The sequence below is a fragment of the Coffea eugenioides genome, chromosome 5 (assembly GCF_003713205.1).
Source record: "Coffea eugenioides isolate CCC68of chromosome 5, Ceug_1.0, whole genome shotgun sequence".
Taxonomy (NCBI): Eukaryota; Viridiplantae; Streptophyta; class Magnoliopsida; order Gentianales; family Rubiaceae; genus Coffea; species Coffea eugenioides.
The window spans coordinates 39750547-39762141 of NC_040039.1; the positions used below are offsets into that span (position 1 = coordinate 39750547).

Below are 11595 nucleotides of genomic sequence, written 5' to 3' on the forward strand. Positions count from 1 at the left end.
TAAATTGATTCTTGTTTACAGTTTAATTGTGAATTTGGAATCAAACAAAGCTACATTTCCATTATGCACTAAAAAATATAAAGTGCCAAAAGGGCAGATCAAGGAATAGGGACTCTCCTTTTCTAACCAAAAAGTAAAAAAAAAGGAAAAAAAAAGGAGTAGGGACTAGTATTCAAAAGTATTTTTGTCAGATATCTTCCAAAGACTTTCTCGCTGTTCACTGGTAACTTTCCACCTCCTCTGCTTGTCCAATTAACAATGATAACTGTTCACTTACAACAAGAAGTGAAGCTATGCTTCTTAATCAGGAGAATATAATATAGATAAAATAATATGATTATATATATATATATATATATATGATTATAGATAACATAGAAAGATATCCTTTTACCAAATAAATAAAAAGAAAGCAAAAGGTAATTAGAAAGAATGGTTACATTTTGTTTTACCAAAATTTCATATTATATGGAGAAATGAATTCACAAAGATCAAAATAATTTGTAAACTTTATTTCATGTTGAATTATTGGTTTAAAATTTTAAAAAAAATAATTAGTAAATTTATTATCAGCATTGTATACATATAAATAAAGTCAAATAAAAAAATAAAAATAGAGGTGGACACCCATGCGTGCACGTGCAGGGGTTGCTGGGTGGAGGCGGACGGAGCTTTTGGGAGACGGGCGAGGGACAAGGGGGAAGGCTCCCCACTTCAAGCCCACTAGTTGCCTTCCCTAGATAATTTCATTTCCAAAATTTGAAAAGCCTGCCTGCAACTTCCTGGATTTTTCCTCTGGACAATTCGTCAACATCAATGGCCAAGTCTTTTCCCTTTCGGCGGTGATAGCTTTTTAAATTTTAATTGTCCATGCAATGACGAAAAGTGAAAAGCAAATCATCTGCAACATCTATGCGCTACCACAGCTCCTTCTAAGCACCCACTCGGATACGATAGCTTCCTGCATTATGGGGAGGAGGAGAGTCTGAAGAGGTCTGAAGTAATCGAAGGTTCTTAGACTAATTGATCTTATGTTGTTAGAAGGCTCATTCCAACTAAATTTTGAAACATTTGTTCACTAACAAAACCCAAGAAAAGCCCTTTCAAAGTTTTATATGAAAATGAAAAACCAATCCTGACAGCATTTGCTTTCTCATGCCTCATGCTTATGTCTTAAAGTTTTTTTTTATTAAGTTGTGATCACTTTGATTTTTCTACCGATCAATTTGTCTAAGGGTAATTTCTATTCGAACAGTTTTCCAACAAAATATAGTATACGATTAAAAGATGCTATCAATTAATTACTTGGCATGAATGCTGAATCCATATGCATGTGAATTAAATAGTCATGTAATTTTTCTTATAATTAAAGCACAATATCTTAAAATTTCTCATAGCTTGGAAATAGTTTTTAAGAAATCGTATTGCATAAGCCAAAGGATAAAAACACATATACATACTACGGTTAATGGATGGTATTTAAGTTAAATTTGTCTCTATCCTAATATTTAGTATACGTAGTAGACATTCTTTGAAGAGAGTGTACACTACTCAATAGATAGTAGGGACAATTTCAGAAACATCCCCTGAAGTTTCTGATAATTTCACTAACATTCCTTGAAGTTTGTAAAATTACACAAACCTCCGATGAGGTTAAGGCCAATCAAAACAAGGAACATTAGAAAAGTACTTTAAGGAGAGAAATGAACCTTTTATTCCATAAATACCCATTATGCATGTATATAAGTTGTATTAGTAAAAAAAATATTTAGGGAAAATGTGTTTGAAAATGTGCTTGAGCCATTTTTATCCTAACATATTTTAGGGTACACTCCTATTGCCTATTCTGTTTAGATCTTTAATTTGATGAACTCAAAATTAAAAATAATGAAAAAAAAATTTACACAAGTTATCTAACTCAAAGGTTTTCGTGCATAGTTTTTCTTTTTAGGTTTTCGTGCATAGTTTTTCTTTTCGTTTTTTTTTTTTTGGATAAACAAAGAACATGCATTTTCCTGATGAATTTTTTTTAACACATGAATCATGCACTTAAAAAAAATAGTTAGCTGCATCAAGTGGGTTAAATTTACACCACAAAATCAATGGTTCTTAGAGATATTTTGTACATGTGATGTGGGGGTAGACCTTAGTTTTTGCCTAACAATTTATGCCAACTCTTCTTCAGAATCCCATAAAGTTTGGAATTAAATATTGCACAGGAAAAGTATTTCGGAATTAAATATTACAAAAGAAGAGTATTTCGACGAAACTCCAAAATTTTTAAACGAGAAATGGAGATTGGGTGTGGGATAATGAGAATCCGTAAGGTAATGTATAGAAGTGTTCGGTAAAATTATTGAAACTCCAAAATTTGTGGGTTTAGATATTCTATGATCAATTTAGTGCTTCAAAATTTTGTTCTTCTTAGTTTTTCAAAATCAATCTTCAGAATTTTTTGTCATTTCTCCAATTATTGAATAAACTATTGTACTTTTGTCAGTCAGAAGAATCCTAGATTAGCTTATTGCCAAAACAATTATTAAATTGAGTGACAAACATTTTCTTTTTCTGGTTATTAATATTTACTAAACAATGACCTACCCACAGAAAAAGAAAAAAAAAAACCTAAACAATGTGTAGACTAAGTTCAGTTTCATGGTAACTTTGATGTTTTCTTCAATTTTAATTTTCAGATTTGCTTCAATTTGCCTTCTGCACCTAAGTTTGATATATTTTTGCATTCTAGATGATACAAGTATTTGGGAAAGCTTTGGTAGAAAAGACGGCAGAGTTGATTGTAGTAGATTACATGGGAAGGAGCGACATGGACAACATGCAATCACTGAAAAGGAAATGGCAAGAATTGTGCTGCAAAGCATCTGACGTAGAAGAAGAAGTGAAGGGAGAAGAAATGTCAGGTAAAAAGAAAAGGAAACGTGAAGTTGATGGTTGGTTGAAGGACGTTAAAAAATTAAGTCCTGAAATTGATGCATTGGAAAGAAGAGGATCATCTTGGAGGCTTCCACTAAAGGAGGATCCTGTAGGAAAGCTGCAGCTTCAGGTGGAAGAACTTATTCAGCAGAGCCACCATTTCAATGGGCTTGTGCTCGATACTTATGACAAAATTGGGGAGCCATGCCTGCCAACCAAATTGTTTGGAGTAAAGTTCGAGGAAGCTTTGCAGAGAATTTGGCCATGCTTGGTGACCGATGATATATCAAGCATTGGGATTTATGGTATGGGCGGAGTTGGTAAGACCACACTGGCGAGGCACATTGAGTACCATCTTTTAGAAAAGAACAAATATCGCGTGCTTTGGGTTACAGTATCTCAAGAAAATTTCAGTATCACCAGTTTGCAGGATAAGATTGCCAATGTCTTAGGCATTCGTCTGTCAAATAGGGATGAGGAAGAAGTCAGGGCAGATATATTGCGTGGGGCATTCAGCAGAATGAAGAGATTAGTAGTGCTCATTTTGGATGATGTTTGGGAAGAATTTTGTTTAGACAGGGTAGGGATTCCTCTTCATCCAAACAAGTGCAGATTGATTTTGACTACACGCTCACTGGAAGTGTGCAACAGGATACAATGCCAAAGAAAATTTGATTTGCAAACTTTGGACAAAGACGAAGCTTGGGATTTGTTCAAGTATAGACTTGGCAGCGAGACCTTGCTTCAAGGAGATTTGGACAATATTGCCAAGTCCATAGTGGAAGAGTGTGGTGGTTTGCCTCTTGGTATTATCACAGTGGCTGGAAGCATGAGAGGTGTGAGCGATATTTGTGAGTGGAGAAATGCATTGGAACAATTGAAAACATGTTCAATAGGGTATGATGAGATGGAACGAGATGTGTTTCCCATTCTGGAATGGAGTTTCAATCGCCTGAGCAAATGTGAAAAGAATTGCTTCTTGTATTGCTGTCTTTATCCGGAAGATCGGAAAATACAAAGAGAGGAACTAATAGACCTCTTTATTTGGGCAGAGCTGATGTCAAAACGGGGCTCAACGTCAAAAGCATTCGATCAAGGTCAAACGATATTAAACAAACTGATAAGAGTTTGCTTGCTGGAAGAAACTAGAGATTCTGAAGGGGATGACTGTGTGAAGATGCATGATTTGGTCAGAGACATGGCATTAAGGATCACGCATGGAAACTCCAAACCAGAGAGCAGCAGAGATGATGTACCACGATTCTTGGTGAAAAGCTTAGGACAGGAACATTCAATAGTAGCACTGGAACAAGAAGAGTGGACAGAAGATCTCCGTGCAGTTTCCTTCTATTCACAAACTTTAAAAGGAACAAAAATTCCACCAGCCTGGTCACCAAATTGTCCTAAGCTCTCAACCTTGCTTCTTTCTCGGGTTTCCATAAAAGAAATCCCAGATTCATTCTTTCGGCACATGTGTGGACTTAAAGTTTTGAATCTACAAAACTGCAAAGGTATAACAGAACTGCCTAATTTTGTTTCAGACTTGGTGAATCTCACTGCTCTGATTTTGGAGGGTTGTGGAGGCCTCCGATTTGTGCCACCACTGGGAAAGCTCAAGCAATTGAGGGATTTGGATCTATCCAGAACTGAGATTGAGGATTTACCTGAAGGCTGGGAGTCACTGGTCAACCTCGAAAGTCTTAACTTGCGTAAGTGTTGGACTCTAAGACGAAAGATAATACCAAAAGGGACATTTTCCCAATTTCACCGTCTTCAATGGCTATTATTGCCATATGGTAGGGTACAAGTTATGGATTTAGAAGTGTTGAACCAATTAGAAGTTTTTATAGGATGTTTGTCTTTTACGGACTTTTATAAAATTACTCGGTGGCCAAAATACTATAATGTTTATATCAATGACATCTTAACTAAGGATCCGTTTTATGACGGGGACAGTGATTGTGAGGACCAGGAGAAACAACTGTATTTCCATCAGTTTAAGCTTGGTAGAGGATGGAACTATCTGCCAGATGACATGAAAAGTCTGACAATCGAGGATTGTGAGGGCATGGTCATTAGGTGCTTGTCAGATGCTTTTAGGAATTTTACAAATTTAAGCGACTTATCTAAATTGGTTATTGAGGATTTGATTGGAATAGAGTTCCTCTGGCAATTGTCCTTTGCTTCTCCACGTGATCAGTTGGAAGTCTCGTCTTTTAGTCCACTCCGTGATCTCCAAGTGCTAAGCCTCAACGGGTTGCCAAATCTGGTTGGTCTTTTTTACAGAGACTCAGAACCATATTTGCTTCCAGCTAGCACCTTTTCTTCCCTTAAAGAATTGTGGATTTCTAGATGTCACAACATGAAGCAGCTATTCACACTGCAGTTGCTGCAGAACCTTCAAAATCTTGAAATATTAGGAGTTGAAGATTGTGAAGGAATGGAGGAAATAGCAGCAGATGGCATCCAATTGACTTCAAGTGGAGCCACCGCCACAGTCATCCTTCCAAAATTAAAGTTTTTGAATCTGTGTTGGCTGCCACAATTGAATAATATTTGCAAGGCAGCCTTGATCTGCAATTCAATCTGTCAGATTGAAATATCCGGTTGTCCAAAGGCAAAGAGGCTGCCTTTGTTTCTTCCTACCATCAACGGACTGCCATCTCTTCCTAGCACTCTTCATAAAATCAAGGGAGATAAAGAGTGGTGGGAATCGTTAGAGTGGGAAAATCCTTGTGCCAAAAATGCCCTTGACCCATATTTTACCACGCAGTAGCGGATCCCATTTGCTTGATGAAGACCACCTGTTTGATCAAAATCCTGACGGATTCTCATGTACGTGTTTTCTCCCCTTCCTTAAATGTTACCAACTATCCCCTTTCTTTGAGCTTTCTTCCCCAAAATGATCTGCTTCTCCACTAGCATAGAATTTGCTATTGTGTAGGAATCGAGATTAACACTTTTTGTAATGAGCTCAAGGTTTTTTTTTTAAACTTTCTTGAGGTGCAGAATTGCTAACACCTTTTGAGCTCAAGGTACATTAGTTTCTTTTTCTTTCTTCTGCATATAATCTACTGCATACAGCTTTTAAATTTTTTTCTTATTTCTGTAAATTTAAATATTTTATTTTCTATCTCTTTCCTTCTTCTTGTTTGTTTGTTATTTTCCTTTTTTCATTTCCCGCTGTTGAAAGTTGTCTTGTTTTTCCCCTTCTCTTAAGAGGCTTTCTAGATAAAGTTAAAGGGTATATATGTTTGCATATGTTTAAATTCGAAATTTCATATTGAGAGCCACAATAAGTTGGAAGGAAGTAGAATTACAACGTAATTTCCATGATTGTACTTGCGTTAGTATCATGGATGACTTTGCTTTGTGTTTCTGACTATACTGATCAAGTGTTGTTTGCCAATATTTCTCAGGTTACCAGGTAGCCACAAAATTGCTGCTGCAAGAGAGTTGATGTTGCAAAAACAAGTGTTAAATGAAGCTTTGTCCACCAACGCCAAATTTCTTTCAGTACATGCTTCTTCTTTAGCTATATTACAGTTGCTGTTTTTCATCATGTGTAGCTTTCTATTCCTACCTAGATGATGTTTTTTTTATACAGGGCTGGCCTCATTTTGAGGACAACAAACCACATTTGCAAGATATGGAGCTAGGGAAGACCAGCAATCTTTAGCCAATGTTGTGCACTCAATATAATTTCAGTCGAGGAAAAGTTCAACATACAATGCCCTGAAAAATCAAACACACAATCAATCAGCCATTGATAACAACCTCTTACCTAGGTGAACATGAAGACTAAAGCAACTTGAAGACTAGAATGATTTTTTTGGATGAATGAATGTCATTGAAACTCGGCTATTCTTCTGCTATTCCATCCTTGTACATCAAATTTTCGTCAATCACAAGACTTGATACAATCAGTTCAGATGCCACTCTGTTACAGAAATCTAATGTTTTATGTAACAGTGCACAAGCCCTATGATATTGCTAAGAAATGGTAAAACCTCACCTTCATGAAATACCACTTATTCTTAGTTTGAATTTTATTTCAGGTTTCTAAGGTGGCAGGGATATGTTGAACTGAAATTCCATGACTGGTGGGCTATCTTGGTCAAAAAGAGGGCCTTGTTAACTGAGAACTGGAGTCGCCAGCCATTTTTCGTACTAACTACTTTTATTGTAGTCTTTACTATACTAAAAGCGGGAGTACGGAGTGCTACAGTAAAATTGGGCTGGTTATAGTGCGATTTGTGTGAGCTTGTGGGGCGGTTTGGTCTTTTGCCATTCAGTGGTGTTCGCTTTGCTGGAAATTCACTTCTGTCCGCGTGGCTCTCTTGCGTGGAAACATTTCCTCTTGGTCAGCAATTTCCTCTTCATGTGATTAGCATTAGCCTTAGTGGTGCTTCATTTTTCGATAATGCCATTTGCTGTTTCTCTCTTACTTAGGACACCGGAAGATGCATGCTATATTATTTTGGTTCCTTTGTAATTTATTTGTTCTTTGTACCTCTTTTGTTTGAGTCATTGTTGCCCCTTGTGATCCGGAGAGATGGGCCACCTTAGCTATTTACAAGTATTAGTTTAGCTTTAGGTGTTTGCCATATTTTCCAATCATGCCATTTATTTTTCCCTAAATTTAACATGTATGTTATATTTGCTTGGTTGTTTTGTAATTTTGTTATTTTTTGACCCTAATTTTTGTTGACTTATTGTTCTCTTTTGTGGACAACACACATAGTTTTTGAACTTTTACAATGGTCCCAATTTTTTCTTTCAAGTATGAAAAAATAATTCTATAAATACATATTTTCTAATTTTAAACACAAGTTTGTCACCCCATTTGTAAAATTAATCCATCCTTTATTTCTTAGCATTTTATTTCAATCTATCCGTAAACACAAGCCGATTTGGAATTCACCATTTAATGATTCCAACTATCTCTTGATTTTGAATGCCACTTTTATTAAAAAAGAAAAAGAAACAGAGAAACTCACCTATTTTAGCACATGATTTAAGAATACAAAATAACCTATAATTTTGCAGCTTATGATATAGATTACAACAAAAAAAAAAATATCAACCAAGTTACCGAAAGAATCATCAAATGAGTTAGAATTATAGATCCAAAGAACCTAGAAAATAGAATGGAAAAATTTTTAACTCAAGAAATCGTTGGATATTGTATATATCTAAGCCATTATCTTAGTGAAAATTCAAAGAGTTTCTTCCATGCTTCTCGTACTCACCACATAAAGTGCTGCCTCCTATACAAATTATCAAAACCAAAATCATTAAAATCTCCAAAAATAAACAAAGAATACACAACCAAAAAAAGGGAAGAAAGAAAGAAAAATAAGAAAATATGTATATTTACCCCTGCAAGTTGAAGTCGTTCAATATTGAGAGTCCGAGACTCATTTTCAATAGATGATGTCTTGTCCAAAAAAACCATTGTTGCTCCCTTCATTCTTGAACACTTTTAATCTATCAATCAAACAATCATCTGAATTGCAACAAAAAAAAAGGATCCAATATGAAATCTTGATTAGGAGAAATGATAGTATATATAAACCGAGCTCATGGTGGGATAGAGTTGAATAAAAATTATATGTCATGTATCCAGACCTATTAATGTAAAAGAAAAAAGCCATTGAATATACAAAAAAAATTAATTTAATTTTACATTGGTCTAAAAATATTTTTAAATATGTTTGAAAGCTCATTCAAGTATAGCAAACAATAGAAAATGATAAACCCATTTTATAATTAAAGCATTATTTAGTGGTTAATGCTACATTAAAAAAGTTAGATAACCATGCCTTATAATTCTACCTAATTTTAGTCATTACTTACTGATAAATGCTACATTAAGAATGTTAGATTACCTAATTTCAAGGTCTTATTTAGCAATGCAATTAGGAAAAAATACACACTTACACACATGACGACTGACTGTTAGATCGTTGATAATTTATTGTAGATATGAAATACTAAATATATCGTATCGATATCTCACATTAAGTCAATTAGTAGTCCAAGTCCAGTAGGTACAAAAATCTCTTCAACTTCATAAATAAATTGAGTAAACAAATAACGACAATAACCAATTTACTTAAAGTTAAATTCTCCATAGTTACTAGCACCCATAATGTATTTAATACATAACTATTTTATATTAATTCACTTGTCTTCATTTGAACTTGTTTAACACAGACTCAGGGCATCCTCACGCATCGCGTGAGGCTGAAAAAACTAGTAAGAGTTAAAATATATGACTAATACATTCAAGAACTAAAATCCTTGTATTGAAGCAGAGAACTATAAACCACGTAAAGAAAAAGTGAACATTTTTGTGCCTGAAAACTTTGGCAAGCCGTTATATTTATATACATATATAGCTCCAGGGACGGGCTAGGCCTCGCCAGTGAATTTGGAAATTGTGCAATTTTCCCTGAATAAGTTGACATTTTGAGTTATTCACATAGTGTTTCTGTTATAATATTTCATTTTTCTAGTTCCAATGAAAAGTACAAAGTTGCTTACCTCCCAAAATCATATTTGAGGCAAAATAAGTACCCGCTCTAATTGCTTACAGCAATATAGAATGTCCTGTAATAATGAGAAAATGTCTCACAGTTTCTACATTACAGACATGTTGAGATAAATGGTAAAAGTAAAAAAAAAAATAAAAAGAGTCGGTAAATATCAAATTTTAAAAAGAATAAATTGTTTATGTATTATTATTATATATATGAGCTGGTGTAGATGCATGGCACTTAATCTAGTTTCAAATTTGAAATTCAGTTTTTGTATGCATGACCTACAACTATATTTGCTAGTGTAAAAAATTCTCTATAGGACATGAAAACTTTTTTTTTTTCTCTCAAAACGGCAACATTTCATTCATGAAACTAAAACAGATTACAATTGTTGGAGCAACTGCCCCTATTATCCGCCTGAACCAACTCAAGCAACCATGCTGGGAAGTCTGACTTCCATTCAGCAGTTTCTTTCAGATTTATAGCAAACTTTGCTAAAGAATGACTAACAGAGTTGCTTTCCCTTCTAGTGAAGGAAAAGCAACATTCATAAAAACTAAGCTTCAGACTGTTTATATCTGAGAGCACAGCAGCAATTTCTACATCATCCCCCCCATTTGTAACTCTATCAATAACATTCTTGCAATCAGACTCAAATTCTACCCTCCGCCACCCTTGTTGTTTAGCCACCAGCATTGCTGATCTTAAAGCCAGTGCTTCCTCCATCTTTGGAGTTGAACAGCTCATGCCTGGTACTGCCCAAGCTCCAACCAATTCCTTCTGCCACGTCCTTGCCACCAATCCCCAACCTGCTCTCTCCTTGTTTTGATGCACTGCTGCATCAGAATTGATCTTCACCCATGCCTTCTTTGGTTCTTTCCAAGTACTCAGCTCTTCCCTCCCTAACTTTGCAGTTCTGCTTGAGTTTCCTTCCACCATTTGCCCCTCCTGATACTCCCTCCATTCCCCAATAGCTTTCTGAACCACAGCCAAAGGATCCCTGCCTTTTGCTTCAAACTGTCTCGCATTCCTTGACTTCCAAATCTGCCACAGCAAGTTTATTGTCACAGCAATCCGTTCCCTTCCCTGCTCCCTACTCACTGCATCCCTCAGCTCCTCCCACCAATGCCAGAATTTATCCCTGTAACTCTCCAGACCTTCCCAACTTACAGGAGCCACTTCCCAGATAGCCTTGGCATGACTGCAAAAGAAAAACAAGTGTTCAATAGTCTCTGAGTATTCCCCACAGCAATTGCACAGATGATCCCCTTTAGCACACCTTGCCTTTACCACTGCATTCACTGGCAGGATGCTTTGTAGACATTTCCAGATGAAATGCTTCAACTTCTGTTTCAACTTCAACCCCCACAGAAAACTCCAACCCTGAGCTGAGCTTTCCCTTCTGCAACTGGATTCAGCATTCCTCCTGACATCAGTTACCCTCTTTTTATTGCATCTTGCCAACTGATATCCTGACTTAACAGTGTACTCCCCCGTGTTAGACTTACTCCAATATATCCTGTCTTTCATGTTACATACACTCAGGGGTATCCTCAATATTTCCTTTCCCTCACTCTCACCAAAAACCTGTCTAATTAAATCCCTATTCCACTTGCCATCATGTATCAGATCACTGACCCTTTGGACATTCACTCCCTCAGCTCTTATAGTTCTTACTTTCCCACCTTCAGTACCTGGTAGCCATCTATCCTTCCAGATGTCAATTGTTTTTCCATCCCCTACCCGTTTCCTTACCCCAGCCTCCAACAATTCCCTGGCCCTCAATAGGCTTTTCCAGTACCAAGAATCTGTACCATGGCCCTCCATTGTCCAGATTGAAGTTCCTCTAAAGTATCTTGCCCTCATGACCTTACTCATCAGCAGGTTTGGCCTGGTTAATATCCTCCAGAGTTGCTTTGCCAGTAATGCCAAGTTAAACTCATGCAGCTCCCTAAAGCCTAAGCCCCCTTCAGCCTTCCCCTCAGCCAATTTTCCCCAGCTCATCCAGTGGATTCTCTGCTCCCCATCCCTTTGACCCCACCAAAACTTAGCCATCTCTGAGCTAATCCTCCTGCATAAGTCCTTTGGTATTAGACAGCATGACATCACATAAATAGGC

The 11595-nt window shown here is 36.4% G+C and overlaps 1 long non-coding RNA gene across 2 annotated transcripts; it reads left to right on the plus strand.

Annotated features, from left to right (window-relative positions):
- The first annotated feature begins 5373 nt into the window (after positions 1-5373).
- On the plus strand, positions 5374-7497 carry LOC113772444. Of its 2 annotated transcripts, XR_003468545.1 has the most exons (4): positions 5374-5766; positions 6351-6447; positions 6539-6719; positions 6990-7497. It is a non-coding gene; the product is annotated as an uncharacterized LOC113772444 (long non-coding RNA). The 2 variants fall into 2 exon arrangements; XR_003468544.1 differs by having other exon boundaries at positions 6539-7497.
- Positions 7498-11595: the final 4098 nt, after the last annotated feature.